The sequence below is a fragment of the Aquarana catesbeiana genome, linkage group LG05 (assembly GCF_042186555.1).
Source record: "Aquarana catesbeiana isolate 2022-GZ linkage group LG05, ASM4218655v1, whole genome shotgun sequence".
NCBI classification, from domain to species: Eukaryota; Metazoa; Chordata; class Amphibia; order Anura; family Ranidae; genus Aquarana; species Aquarana catesbeiana.
In genome coordinates, this window is record NC_133328.1 from 258,919,766 (window position 1) to 258,937,450 (window position 17,685).

Genomic DNA, 17,685 nt, shown 5'->3' on the forward strand with positions numbered 1-17,685 from the left:
TTGTTTATAAATATACATAGGAACATATTTAACCCATTTCTGATATGAATATGCATATAATTATTTTTCTACATGGGGATTATGTGTGGAATATTGTAGATAAACAGACATAGCAACTTATTAAAACTATTTCTGATAATAATAGGCATATCATTTATTTCTACATATGGATTATGGGTGGAATATTGTTTATAAATATACATAGGAACCTATTTAACCCATTTCTGATAAGAGTATGCATATAATTACGTTTCTCTATGGGGATTATGGGTGGAATATTGTTTATAAATATACTTAGGAACCTATTTAACCCATTTCTCATAAGAATATGCATACAATTATTTTTCTACATGGGGATTATGGGTAGAATATTTTTTAAAGATAGATAGCAGCATATTAACCCTATTTCTGATAAAAATATGCATTTCATTATTTTTCTACATGTGAATTATCGGTGGAATATTGATTATAAATATACATAGGTAGCTATTTACCCATTTCTGATAAGAATATGCATTTAATTATTTTTCTACATGGGGATTATGGGTGGAATATTGTTTTCTATATGGGTATTTTGGGTGGAATATTGTTTATAAATACACATAGGAACCTACTTAACCCATTTCTGATAAGAATATGCATAAAGTTATTTTTCTATGTGGGGATTAAGAATGGCATATTGTTTATAAACATACAAAGGCACATATTTCACCCATTTCTGATAAGAATATGAATATAATTATTTTTTTACATGGGGATTATGGGTAGAATATTTTATAAAAAGATAGATAGCAACATATTTAACCTATTTCTAATAAAAATACGCATTTCATTATTCTCTACATGTGAATTATCGGTGGAATATTGTTTATAAATATACATATGAACCTATTTAACCAATTTCTGATAAGATTATGCATATAATAATTTTTCTACACGGAAATTATGGGTGGAATACTGTAGTTATGCCTACATAGGAATATATTAAACCTTTTTTTGATATAAATATGCATTAAAATTATTTTTCTACATGGGGATTATGGGTGGAATATTGTTTATAAATCTACATTGGAACCTACTTAAACCATTTCTGATAAGAATATGAATATAATTATTTTTCTACATGGGGATTATGGGTGGAATATTGTTGATAAATATACATAGAAATCTATTAAATCCGTTTCTTATAAGAATAGGCACTTAATTATTTTTCTACATGGGGATTATGGGTGGAATATTGTAGTTAAACATACATAGGAAAAAATTAAACCTATTTCCGTTATGAATATGCATAAAAGTTATTTTTCTACATTGGGATTATGGGGGGAATATTGTTTTATAAACATACATAGCAACATATTAAACCTATTTCTGATAAAAAATATGCATACAATTACTTTTATCTATGGGGATTATGGGTGGAATATTTTTTATAAATCTGTTTAGCAACCTATTTAACCCATTTCTCATAAGAATGTGCATACAATTATTTTTCTATATGGGTATTTTGGGTGGAATATTGTTTATAAATCTACATTGGAACCTACTTAACCCATTTCTAAAAAGAATATGCATAAAGATATTTTTTTATATGGTGATTAAGAGTGGAATATTGTTTAAAAACATACAAAGGAAACTATTTAACCCATTTCTGATAAGAATATGAATATAATTATTTTTCTACATGGGGATTATGGGTGGAATATTGTTTATAAATATACATAGGAACATATTTAACCCATTTCTGAAATGAATATGCATATAATTATTTTTCTATATGGGGATTATGGGTTGAATATTGCTTATATATATATATAGGAACATATTTAAAACATTTCTGATAAGAATATGAATATAATTTTTTTCTACATGGGGATTATGGGTGGAATATTGTTTATAAATATACATAGGAACATATTTAACCCATTTCTGATATGAATATGCATATAATTATTTTTCTACATGGGGATTATGTGTGGAATATTGTAGATAAACAGACATAGCAACTTATTAAAACTATTTCTGATAATAATAGGCATATCATTTATTTCTACATATGGATTATGGGTGGAATATTGTTTATAAATATACATAGGAACCTATTTAACCCATTTCTGATAAGAGTATGCATATAATTACGTTTCTCTATGGGGATTATGGGTGGAATATTGTTTATAAATATACTTAGGAACCTATTTAACCAATTTCTCATAAGAATATGCATACAATTATTTTTCTACATGGGGATTATGGGTAGAATATTTTATAAAGATAGATAGCAGCATATTAACCCTATTTCTGATAAAAATATGCATTTCATTATTTTTCTACATGTGAATTATCGATGGAATATTGATTATAAATATACATAGGTAGCTATTTACCCATTTCTGATAAGAATATGCATAAAGTTATTTTTCTATGTGGGGATTAAGAATGGCATATTGTTTATAAACATACAAAGGCACATATTTCACCCATTTCTGATAAGAATATGAATATAATTATTTTTTTACATGGGGATTATGGGTAGAATATTTTATAAAAAGATAGATAGCAACATATTTAACCTATTTCTAATAAAAATACGCATTTCACTATTTTCTACATGTGAATTATCGGTGGAATATTGTTTATAAATATACATATGAACCTATTTAACCAATTTCTGATAAGATTATGCATATAATAATTTTTCTACACGGAAATTATGGGTGGAATACTGTAGTTATGCCTACATAGGAATATATTAAACCTTTTTTTGATATAAATATGCATTAAAATTATTTTTCTACATGGGGATAATGGGTGGAATGTTGTTCATAAATATAGATTGGAACCTATTTAACACATTTCTGATACGAATATGCATATAATTATTTTTCTACATGGGGATTATGGGTGGAATATTGTTTATAAATATACATTGGAACCTATTTAACCCAATTTCTGATACGAATATGCATATACATTTTTTTCTACTCGGGCATTATGGGTGGAATATTGTTTAGAAATATACTTAGGAACGTATTTAACATATTTTTCATATGAATATAGAATCATTTTTCTATATGAGCATTGTGGGTGGAATATTGTTTTTAAATCTACATAGGAACCTATTTAACCCATTTCTCATAAGAATATGCATATAATTATTTTTCTACAAGGCTTTTAGGGGTGGAATGTTGTTTATAAATATACTTAGGAACCCATTTAACCCTTTTTCCCTAGGAATATGCATACAATTATTTTGGATACAATATTTTTTATAAATATACATAGGAACCTACTTAACCCATTTCTGATAAGAATATGCATATAGTTATTTTTCTATGTGGGGATTAAGAGTGGAATATTGTTTATAAACATACAAAGGAACCTATTTAACCCATTTCTGGTAAGAATATGAATATAATTATTTTTCTACATGGGGATTATGGGTGGAATATTGTTTATACATATACATAGGAACATATTAAACCCATTTCTGATAGGGATATGCATATAATTATTTTTCTACATGGGGATTATGCGTGGCATATTGCAGATAAACATACATAGCAACTTATTAAACCTATTTCTGATAATAATAGGCATATCATTATTTTTCTACATATGCATTATGGGTGGAATATTGTTTATAAATATACATAGGAACCTATTTAACCCATTTCTAATAAGAATATTCATATAATTACTTTTCTCTATGGGGATTATGGGTGGAATATTGTTTATAAATATACTTAGGAACCCATTTAACCCATTTCCCATAAGAATATGCATACAATTATTTTTCTATATGGGCATTTTGGGTACAATATTGTTTATAAATATACATAGGAACCTACTTAACCCATTTCTGATAAGAATATGCATATAGTTATTTTTCTATATGGGGATTAAGAGTTGAATATTGTTTATTAACAAACAAAGGAACCTATTTAACCCATTTCTGATAAGAATATGAATATAATTATTTTTCTACATGGGGATTATGGGTGGAATATTGTTTATAAATATACATTGGAACCTATTTAACCCAATTTCTGATACGAATATGCATATACATTTTTTTCTACTCTGGCATTATGGGTGGAATATTGTTTAGAAATATACTTAGGAACGTATTTAACATATTTTTCATATGAATATACAATCATTTTTCTATATGAGCATTGTGGGTGGAATATTGTTTTCGAATCTACATAGGAACCTATTTAACCCATTTCTCATAAGAATATGCATATAATTATTTTTCTACAAGGGTTTTAGGGGTGGAATGTTGTTTATAAATATACTTAGGAACCCATTTAACCCTTTTTCCCTAGGAATATGCATACAATTATTTTGGATACAATATTTTTTATAAATATACATAGGAACCTACTTAACCCATTTCTGATAAGAATATGCATATAGTTATTTTTCTATATGGGGATTAAGAGTTGAATATTGTTTATTAACAAACAAAGGAACCTATTTAACCCATTTCTGATAAGAATATGAATATAATTATTTTTCTACATGGGGATTATGGGTGGAATATTGTTTATAAATATACATAGGAACATATTTAACCCATTTCTGAAATGAATATGCATATAATTATTTTTCTATATGGGGATTATGGGTTGAATATTGCTTAGATATAGAGGAACATATTTAAAAAATTTCTGATAAGAATATGAATATAATTTATTTCTACATGGGGATTATGGGTGGAATATTGTTTATAAATATACATAGGTAGCTATTTACCCATTTCTGATAAGAATATGCATATAATTATTTTTCTACGTGTGGATTATGGTTGGAATATTGTAGTTAAACATACATAGGAATATATTAAACCTATTTCTGATATGAATATGTATAAAATTATTTTTCTAAATTGGGATTATGGGGGGAATATTGTTTTATAAACATACATAGCAACATATTAAACCTATTTCTGATAAAAAATATGCATACAATTACTTTTATCTATGGGGATTATGGGTGGAATATTTTTTATAAATCTGTTTAGCAACCTATTTAACCCATTTCTCATAAGAATGTGCATACAATTATTTTTCTATATGGGTATTTTGGGTGGAATATTGTTTATAAATCTACATTGGAACCTACTTAACCCATTTCTAAAAAGAATATGCATAAAGTTATTTTTTTATATGGTGATTAAGAGTGGAATATTGTTTAAAAACATACAAAGGAAACTATTTAACCCATTTCTGATAAGAATATGAATATAATTATTTTTCTACATGGGGATTATGGGTGGAATATTGTTTATAAATATACATAGGAACATATTTAACCCATTTCTGAAATGAATATGCATATAATTATTTTTCTATATGGGGATTATGGGTTGAATATTGCTTATATATATATATAGGAACATATTTAAAACATTTCTGATAAGAATATGAATATAATTTTTTTCTACATGGGGTGTATGGGTGGAATATTGTTTATAAATATACATAGGAACATATTTAACCCATTTCTGATATGAATATGCATATAATTATTTTTCTACATGGGGATTATGTGTGGAATATTGTAGATAAACAGACATAGCAACTTATTAAAACTATTTCTGATAATAATAGGCATATCATTTATTTCTACATATGGATTATGGGTGGAATATTGTTTATAAATATACATAGGAACCTATTTAACCCATTTCTGATAAGAGTATGCATATAATTACGTTTCTCTATGGGGATTATGGGTGGAATATTGTTTATAAATATACTTAGGAACCTATTTAACCCATTTCTCATAAGAATATGCATACAATTATTTTTCTACATGGGGATTATGGGTAGAATATTTTTTAAAGATAGATAGCAGCATATTAACCCTATTTCTGATAAAAATATGCATTTCATTATTTTTCTACATGTGAATTATCGGTGGAATATTGATTATAAATATACATAGGTAGCTATTTACCCATTTCTGATAAGAATATGCATTTAATTATTTTTCTACATGGGGATTATGGGTGGAATATTGTTTTCTATATGGGTATTTTGGGTGGAATATTGTTTATAAATACACATAGGAACCTACTTAACCCATTTCTGATAAGAATATGCATAAAGTTATTTTTCTATGTGGGGATTAAGAATGGCATATTGTTTATAAACATACAAAGGCACATATTTCACCCATTTCTGATAAGAATATGAATATAATTATTTTTTTACATGGGGATTATGGGTAGAATATTTTATAAAAAGATAGATAGCAACATATTTAACCTATTTCTAATAAAAATACGCATTTCATTATTCTCTACATGTGAATTATCGGTGGAATATTGTTTATAAATATACATATGAACCTATTTAACCAATTTCTGATAAGATTATGCATATAATAATTTTTCTACACGGAAATTATGGGTGGAATACTGTAGTTATGCCTACATAGGAATATATTAAACCTTTTTTTGATATAAATATGCATTAAAATTATTTTTCTACATGGGGATAATGGGTGGAATGTTGTTCATAAATATAGATTGGAACCTATTTAACACATTTCTGATACGAATATGCATATAATTATTTTTCTACATGGGGATTATGGGTGGAATATTGTTTATAAATATACATTGGAACCTATTTAACCCAATTTCTGATACGAATATGCATATACATTTTTTTCTACTCGGGCATTATGGGTGGAATATTGTTTAGAAATATACTTAGGAACGTATTTAACATATTTTTCATATGAATATACAATCATTTTTCTATATGAGCATTGTGGGTGGAATATTGTTTTTAAATCTACATAGGAACCTATTTAACCCATTTCTCATAAGAATATGCATATAATTATTTTTCTACAAGGCTTTTAGGGGTGGAATGTTGTTTATAAATATACTTAGGAACCCATTTAACCCTTTTTCCCTAGGAATATGCATACAATTATTTTGGATACAATATTTTTTATAAATATACATAGGAACCTACTTAACCCATTTCTGATAAGAATATGCATATAGTTATTTTTCTATGTGGGGATTAAGAGTGGAATATTGTTTATAAACATACAAAGGAACCTATTTAACCCATTTCTGGTAAGAATATGAATATAATTATTTTTCTACATGGGGATTATGGGTGGAATATTGTTTATACATATACATAGGAACATATTAAACCCATTTCTGATAGGGATATGCATATAATTATTTTTCTACATGGGGATTATGCGTGGCATATTGCAGATAAACATACATAGCAACTTATTAAACCTATTTCTGATAATAATAGGCATATCATTATTTTTCTACATATGCATTATGGGTGGAATATTGTTTATAAATATACATAGGAACCTATTTAACCCATTTCTAATAAGAATATTCATATAATTACTTTTCTCTATGGGGATTATGGGTGGAATATTGTTTATAAATATACTTAGGAACCCATTTAACCCATTTCCCATAAGAATATGCATACAATTATTTTTCTATATGGGCATTTTGGGTACAATATTGTTTATAAATATACATAGGAACCTACTTAACCCATTTCTGATAAGAATATGCATATAGTTATTTTTCTATATGGGGATTAAGAGTTGAATATTGTTTATTAACAAACAAAGGAACCTATTTAACCCATTTCTGATAAGAATATGAATATAATTATTTTTCTACATGGGGATTATGGGTGGAATATTGTTTATAAATATACATTGGAACCTATTTAACCCAATTTCTGATACGAATATGCATATACATTTTTTTCTACTCTGGCATTATGGGTGGAATATTGTTTAGAAATATACTTAGGAACGTATTTAACATATTTTTCATATGAATATACAATCATTTTTCTATATGAGCATTGTGGGTGGAATATTGTTTTCGAATCTACATAGGAACCTATTTAACCCATTTCTCATAAGAATATGCATATAATTATTTTTCTACAAGGGTTTTAGGGGTGGAATGTTGTTTATAAATATACTTAGGAACCCATTTAACCCTTTTTCCCTAGGAATATGCATACAATTATTTTGGATACAATATTTTTTATAAATATACATAGGAACCTACTTAACCCATTTCTGATAAGAATATGCATAAAGTTATTTTTCTATATGGGGATTAAGAGTGGAATATTGTTTATTAACAAACAAAGGAACCTATTTAACCCATTTCTGATAAGAATATGAATATAATTATTTTTCTACATGTGGATTATGGGTGGAATATTGTTTATAAATATACATAGGAACATATTAAACCCATTTCTGATAGGGATATGCATATAATTATTTTTCTACATGGGGATTATGCGTGGCATATTGCAGATAAACATACATAGCAACTTATTAAACCTATTTCTGATAATAATAGGCATATCATTATTTTTCTACATATGCATTATGGGTGGAATATTGTTTATAAATATACATAGGAACCTATTTAACCCATTTCTAATAAGAATATTCATATAATTACTTTTATCTATGGGGATTATGGGTGGAATATTGTTTATAAATATACTTAGGAACCCATTTAACCCATTTCCCATAAGAATATGCATACAATTATTTTTCTATATGGGCATTTTGGGTACAATATTGTTTATAAATATACATAGGAACCTACTTAACCCATTTCTGATAAGAATATGCATATAGTTATTTTTCTATATGGGGATTAAGAGTTGAATATTGTTTATTAACAAACAAAGGAACCTATTTAACCCATTTCTGATAAGAATATGAATATAATTATTTTTCTACATGGGGATTATGGGTGGAATATTGTTTATAAATATACATAGGAACATATTTAACCCATTTCTGAAATGAATATGCATAAAATTATTTTTCTATATGGGGATTATGGGTTGAATATTGCTTATATATATATATAGGAACATATTTAAAAAATTTCTGATAAGAATATGAATATAATTTATTTCTACATGGGGATTATGGGTGGAATATTGTTTATAAATATACATAGGAACCTATTTAACCCATTTCTGATAAGATTATGGATATAATTACGTTTCTCTATGGGGATTATGGGTGGAATATTGTTTATAAATATACTTAGGAACCTATTTAACCAATTTCTCATAAGAATATGCATACAATTATTTTTCTACATGGGGATTATGGGTAGAATATTTTATAAAGATAGATAGCAGCATATTAACCCTATTTCTGATAAAAATATGCATTTCATTATTTTTCTACATGTGAATTATCAGTGGAATATTGATTATAAATATACATGGGTAGCTATTTATCCATTTCTGATAAGAATATGCATATAATTATTTTTCTACGTGTTGATTATGGTTGGAATATTGTAGTTAAACATACATAGGAATATATTAAACCTATTTCTGATATGAATATGTATAAAATTATTTTTCTACATGGGGATTATAGGTGGAATATTGTTTATAAATAAACATAGGAACCTATTTAACCCATTTCCGATAAGAATATGCATATAATTATTTTTCTACATGGGGATTATGGGTGGAATATTGCAGTTAAACATACATAGGAAAAAATTAAACCTATTTCCGTTATGAATATGCATAAAAATTATTTTTCTACATTGGGATTATGGGTGGAATAATGTTTATAAATCTACATTGGAACCTACTTAAACCATTTCTGATAAGAATATGAATATAATTATTTTTCTACATGGGGATTATGGGTGGAATATTGTTGATAAATATACATAGAAATCTATTAAATCCGTTTCTGATAAGAATAGGCACTTAATTATTTTTCTACATGGGGATTATGGGTGGAATATTGTAGTTAAACATACATAGGAAAAAATTAAACCTATTTCCGTTATGAATATGCATAAAAGTTATTTTTCTACATTGGGATTATGGGGGGAATATTGTTTTATAAACATACATAGCAACATATTAAACCTATTTCTGATAAAAAATATGCATACAATTACTTTTATCTATGGGGATTATGGGTGGAATATTGTTTATAAATCTGTTTAGCAACCTATTTAACCCATTTCTCATAAGAATGTGCATACAATTATTTTTCTATATGGGTATTTTGGGTGGAATATTGTTTATAAATCTACATTGGAACCTACTTAACCCATTTCTAAAAAGAATATGCATAAAGTTATTTTTCTATATGGTGATTAAGAGTGGAATATTGTTTAAAAACATACAAAGGAAACTATTTAACCCATTTCTGATAAGAATATGAATATAATTATTTTTCTACATGGGGATTATGGGTGGAATATTGTTTATAAATATACATAGGAACATATTTAACCCATTTCTGAAATGAATATGCATATAATTATTTTTCTATATGGGGATTATGGGTTGAATATTGCTTATATATATATATATATATATATATAGGAACATATTTAACACATTTCTGATAAGAATATGAATATAATTTATTTCTACATGGGGATTATGGGTGGAATATTGTTTATAAATATACATAGGAACATATTTAACCCATTTCTAATATGAATATGCATATAATTATTTTTCTACATGGGGATTATGTGTGGAATATTGTAGATAAACAGACATAGCAACTTATTAAAACTATTTCTGATAATAATAGGCATATCATTATTTTTCTACATAGTGATTATGGGTGGAATATTGTTTATAAATATACATAGGAACCTATTTAACCCATTTCTGATAAGAGTATGCATATAATTACGTTTCTCTATGGGGATTATGGGTGGAATATTGTTTATAAATATACTTAGGAACCTATTTAACCAATTTCTCATAAGAATATGCATACAATTATTTTTCTACATGGGGATGATGGGTAGAATATTTTATAAAGATAGATAGCAGCATATTAACCCTATTTCTGATAAAAATATGCATTTCATTATTTTTCTACATGTGAATTATCAGTGGAATATTGATTATAAATATACATAGGTAGCTATTTACCCATTTCTGATAAGAATATGCATATAATTATTTTTCTACGTGTGGATTATGGTTGGAATATTGTAGTTAAACATACATAGGAATATATTAAACCTATTTCTGATATGAATATGTATAAAATTATTTTTCTACATGGGGATTATGGGTGGAATATTGTTTATAAATAAACATTGGAACCTATTTAACCCATTTCCGATTAGAATATGCATATAATTATTTTTCTACATGGGGATTATGGGTGGAATATTGCAGTTAAACATACATAGGAAAAAATTAAACCTATTTCCGTTATGAATATGCATAAAAATTATTTTTCTACATGGGGATTATGGGTGGAATATTGTTGATAAATATACATAGAAATCTATTAAATCCGTTTCTGATAAGAATAGGCACTTAATTATTTTTCTACATGGGGATTATGGGTGGAATATTGTATTGTTTTATAAACATACATAGCAACATATTAAACCTATTTCTGATAAAAAAAATATGCATACAATTACTTTTATCTATGGGGATTATGGGTGGAATATTGTTTATAAATCTGTTTAGCAACCTATTTAACCAATTTCTCATAAGAATGTGCATACAATTATTTTTCTATATGGGTATTTTGGGTGGAATATTGTTTATAAATCTACATTGGAACCTACTTAACCCATTTCTAAAAAGAATATGCATAAAGTTATTTTTCTATAAGGTGATTAAGAGTGGAATATTGTTTAAAAACATACAAAGGAAACTATTTAACCCATTTCTGATAAGAATATGAATATAATTATTTTTCTACATGGGGATTATGGGTGGAATATTGTTTATAAATATACATAGGAACCTATTTAACCCATTTCTGATAAGAATATGCATATAATTATTTTTCTACATGGGGATTATTGGTAGAATATTGTTTATAAATATACATAGTAACCTATTTAACTAATTTCGGATAAGAATATGCTTATAATTATTTTTCTACATGGGGATTATGGGTTGAATATTGTTTATAAATATACTTAGGTACCTATTTAACCCATTTCGCATAAGAATATGCATACAATTATTTTTCTATATGGGTATTTTGGGAGGAATATTGTTTATAAATATGCATAGGAACCTACTTAACCAATTTCTGATAAGAAAATGCATATAGTTATTTTTCTATATGGGGATTAAGAGTGGAATATTGTTTCTAAACATACATAGGAACCTATTTAACCCATTTCTGATAAGAATATGAATATAATTATTTTTCTACATGGGGATTATGGGTGGAATATTGTTTATAAATATACATAGGAAAAAATTTAACCCATAGGAACGTATTTAACTAATTTCTCATAAGAATATGCATACAATTATTTTTCTATAAGGGTATTTTGGGTGGAATATTGTTTATAAATATACATTGTAACCTACTTAACCCATTTCTGATAAGAATATGCATAAAGTTATTTTTCTATATGGGGATTAAGACTGGTATATTGTTTATAAACATACAAAGGAACCTATTTAACCCATTTCTGATAAGAATATGAATATAATTATTTTTCTACATGGGGATTATGGGTGGAATATTGTTTATAAATATACATAGGAACCTATTTAACCTGTTTCTGATAAGAATATGCATATAATTATTTTTCTACATGAGGATTATGGGTGGAATATTGTAGTCAAACATACATAGGAATATATTAAACCTATTTCTGATATGAATATGCATAAAATAAAATTTCTACATTGGGATTATGGGTGGAATATTGTTTATAAAAATACATAGCAATATATTAAACCTATTTCTGATTTAAATATACATATAATTATTATTCTATATGGGGATTATGGGTTGAATATTTCTTATAAATATATACAGGAACCAATTTAACCCATTTCTGATAGGAATATGCATATAATTATTTTTCTACATGGGGATTATGGGTGGAGTATTGTAGTTAAACATACGTAGGAAAAAATTAAACCTATTTCTGTTTTGCATATGCATACAATTATTTTTCTAAATTGGGATTATGGGTGGAATATTTTTTATAAACATACATAGCAACATATTAAACCTTTTTTTGATAATAATAAACATATAATTATTTTTCTACATATGGATTATGGATGGAATATTGATTATAAATATACATAGGAACCTGTTTAACCCATTTCTCTTAAGAATATGCATATAATTATTATTCTACGTTGGGATTATGGGTGGAATATTGTTTATAAATATACATAGGAACCTATTTAACCCATTTCTCACAAAAAATATGCCTATCATTCTTTTTCTACAAGGGGATTATGGGTTGAATATTGCTTATAAATTTATACAGGAACCAATTTAACCCATTTCTGATAAGAATATGCATATAATTATTTTTCTACATGGGGATTATGGGTGGAGTATTGTAGTTAAACATACGTATGAAAAAATTAAACCTATTTCTGTTATGAATATGCATAAAATTATTTTTCTGCATTGGGATTAATTTGTGGAATATTTTTTATAAACATACATAGCAACATATTAAACCTTTTTTTGATAATAATAGGCATATAATTATTTTTCTACATTTGATTATGGGTGGAATATTGTTTATATATATACATAGGAAACTATTTAACCCATTTCTCATAAAAAATATGCATATCATTCTTTTTCTACATGGGAATTATGGGTGGAATATTGTTTATAAATATACTTAGGAACCTACTTAAACCAATTCTGATAAGAAAATGCATATAGTTATTTTTCTGTTTGGGGATTAAGAGTGAAATATTGTTTATAAACATACAAAGGAACCTATTTAACCCATTTCTGATAAGAATAGGAATATGATTATTTTTCTACATGGGGATTATGGGTGGAATATTGTTTATAAATATACATAGGAACCTATTTAACCCATTTCTGATAAGAATATGCATATAATTATTTTTCTACATGGGGATTATGGGTGGAATATTGTTTATAAATATACATAGGTACCTATTTAACCCATTTCTGATAAGAATATGCATATAATTATTTTTTCTACATGGGGATTATGGGTGGAATAATGTTTATAAATATACATAGGACCCTATTTAACCCATTTCTGATAAGAATATGCAGATATACAGTTTTCTACATGGGGATTATTGGTAGAATATTGTTTATAAATATACATAGTAACCTCTTTAACTAATTTTGGATAAGAATATGCTTATAATTATTTTTCTACATGGGGATTATAGGTGGAATATTGTTTATATATATGCATGGGAACCTATTTAACCCATTTTTGATAAGAATATATATATCATTCTTTTTCTATACGGGGATTATGGGTGGAATATTGTTTATAAATATACATAGGAACCTATTTAACCCATTTCTCATAAGAATATGCATATTATTATGTTTCTACATGGGGATTGTGGGTTCAATATTGTTTATAAATATACTTAGGAACCTATTTAACTAATTTCTCATAAGAATATGCATACAATTATTTTTCTATAAGGGTATTTTGGGTGGAATATTGTTTATAAATATACGTTGTAACCTACTTAACCCATTTCTGATAAGAATATGCATAAAGTTATTTTTCTATATGGGGATTAAGAGTGGTATATTGTTTATAAACATACAAAGGAACCTATTTAACCCATTTCTGATAAGAATATGAATATAATTATTTTTCTACATGGGGATTATGGGTGGAATATTGTTTATAAATATACATAGGAACCTATTTAACCTATTTCTGTTAAGAATATGCATATAAATATTTTTCTACATGGGGATTATGGGTAGATTATATGTAGTTAAACATATATATCACCATATTAAACCTATTTGTGACATGAATATGCATATCATTTTTTTTCTGCATGGGGATTAAGGGTGGAATATTGTAGATAAACATACACAGCACCATATAAAACCTATTTCTAATAAGAATAGGCATATAATTATTATTCTACATTGGGATTATGGGTGGAATATTGTTTATAAATATATATAGGAACCTATTTACCCATTTCTCATAAGAATATGCATATAATTATTTTTCTACATGGAGATTATGGGTGGAATATTGTAGTTAAACATACATAGAAAAAATTAAACCTATTTCTGTTATGAATATGCATCGAATTATTTTTCTACATTGAGATTATGGGTGGAATATTGTTTATAAATATAAATAGGAACCTATTAAACCCGTTTCTGATAGAAATATGCATATAATTATTTTTCTACATGGGGATTATGGGTGAAATATAGTTTATAAATATACATAGGAACCTATTAAACATGTTTCTGATAAGAATATGCATATAATTATTTTTCCACATTGGGATTATGGGTGGAATATTCTTTATAAATATACATAGCAACCTATTTAACCCAATTTTTGATAAGAATATGCATATAATTATTTTTCTACATGGGGATTATGGGTGGAATAATGTAGTTAAACATACATAGGAATATATTAATCCTATTTCTGATATAAATATGCATAAAATTATTTTTCTACATGGCGATTATGGGTGGAATATTGTTTATAAATATACGTAGACACCTATTTAACCAATTTCTGATAAAAATATGCATATAATTATTTTTCTGCATGTAAATTATGGGTGGAATATTGTTTATAAATATACATAGGAACCTACTTAACCCATTTCTGATAAGAAAATGCATATAGTTATTTTTCTATATGGGGATTAAGACTGGAATATTGTTTATAAACATACAAAGGAACCTATTTAACCCATTTCTGATAAGAATATGAATATAATTCTTTTTCTACATGGGGATTATGGGTGGAATATCGTTTATAAATATACATAGGAGCCTATTAAATCCGTTTCTGATAACAATATGCATATAATTATTTTTCTACATTGGGATTATGGGTGGAATTTTTTTTATAAATTTACATAGCAACCTATTTAACCCATTTCTGATAAGATTTTGCATATAATTATTTTTCTACATGGGGATTATGAGTGGAATATTTTAGTTAAACATACATAGGAATATATTAAACATATTTCTGATATGAATATGCACAAAATTATTTTTCTACATGGGGGTTATGGGTGGAATATTGTTTATAAATATACATAGCAACATATTAAACCTATTTCTGATATTAATAGGCATATCATTATTTTCTACATATGGATTATGGGTGGAATATTGTTTATAAATATACATAGGAACCTATTTAACCCATTTCTCTTAAGAATATGCATATCATTCTTTTTCTACATGGGGATTAAAAGTGGAATATTGTTTATAAACATACAAAGGAACCTATTTCACCCATTTCTGATAAGAATATGAAAATAATTATTTTTCTACATTGGGATTATGGGTAGAATATTGTAGTTAAACATACATAGGAAAAAATTAAACCTATTTCTGATATAAATATGCATAAAATTATTTTTCTACATTGGGATTATGGGTGGTATATTGTTTATAAATATACATACAAACCTATTTAACACATTTTTGATAGGAATATGCATATAATTACTTTTCTATATGGGGATTATGGGTGGAATACTGTTTATAAATATACATAGGAACCTATTTAACCCATTTATGATAAGAATATGCATATAATTATTATTCTACACTGGGATTATGGGTGGAATATTGTTTATAAATACACATAGAAACCTATTTAACCCATTTCTCATAAGAATATGCATATAATTACTTTTCTATATGGGGATTATGGGTGAAATACTGTTAATAAATATACATATGAACCTATTTAACCCATTTATGATAAGAATATGCATATAATTATTATTCTACATTGGGATTATGGGTGGAATATTGTTTATAAATACACATAGGAACCTATTTAACCCATTTCTCATAAGAATATGCATATAATTATTTTTCTACATTGGGATTATGGGTGGAATATTGTTTATAAATATACATAGGAACCTATTTAACCCATTTCTCATATGAATATGCATATAATTATTTTTCTACATTGGGATTATGGGTGGAATATTGTTTATACATATATTAAGGAAAGTATTTAACCCATTTCTGATAAGAATATGGATATAATTATTTTTCTACATGGAGATTATGGGGGGAATATGCATATGTAGTTAAACATACATAGAAAAAAATTAAATCTATTTCTGTTATGAATATGCATAAAATAATTTTTCTACATTGAGATTATGGGTGGAATATTGTTTATAAATAGGAACCTATTAAACCCATTTCTTATACAAATATGCATATCATTATTTTTCTACATGGGGATTATGGGTGAAATATAGTTAATAAATATACATAGCAATATATTAAACCAATTTCTGATATGAATATGCATAAAATAATTTTTCTACATGGGTATTATGGGTAGAATATTGTTTATAAATATACATAGGAACCTATTAAACCTGTTTCTGATAAGAATATGCATTTAATTATTTTTCTACATGGGGATTATGGGTGGAATATTGTAGTCAAACATACATAGGAATATATTAAACCTATTTCTGATATGAATATGCATAAAATTAATTTTCTACGTTGTGATTATGGGTGGAATATTGTTTATAAAAATACATAGCAATATATTAAACCTATTTCTGATTTAAATATACATATAATTATTTTTCTATATGGGGATTATGGGTTGAATATTTC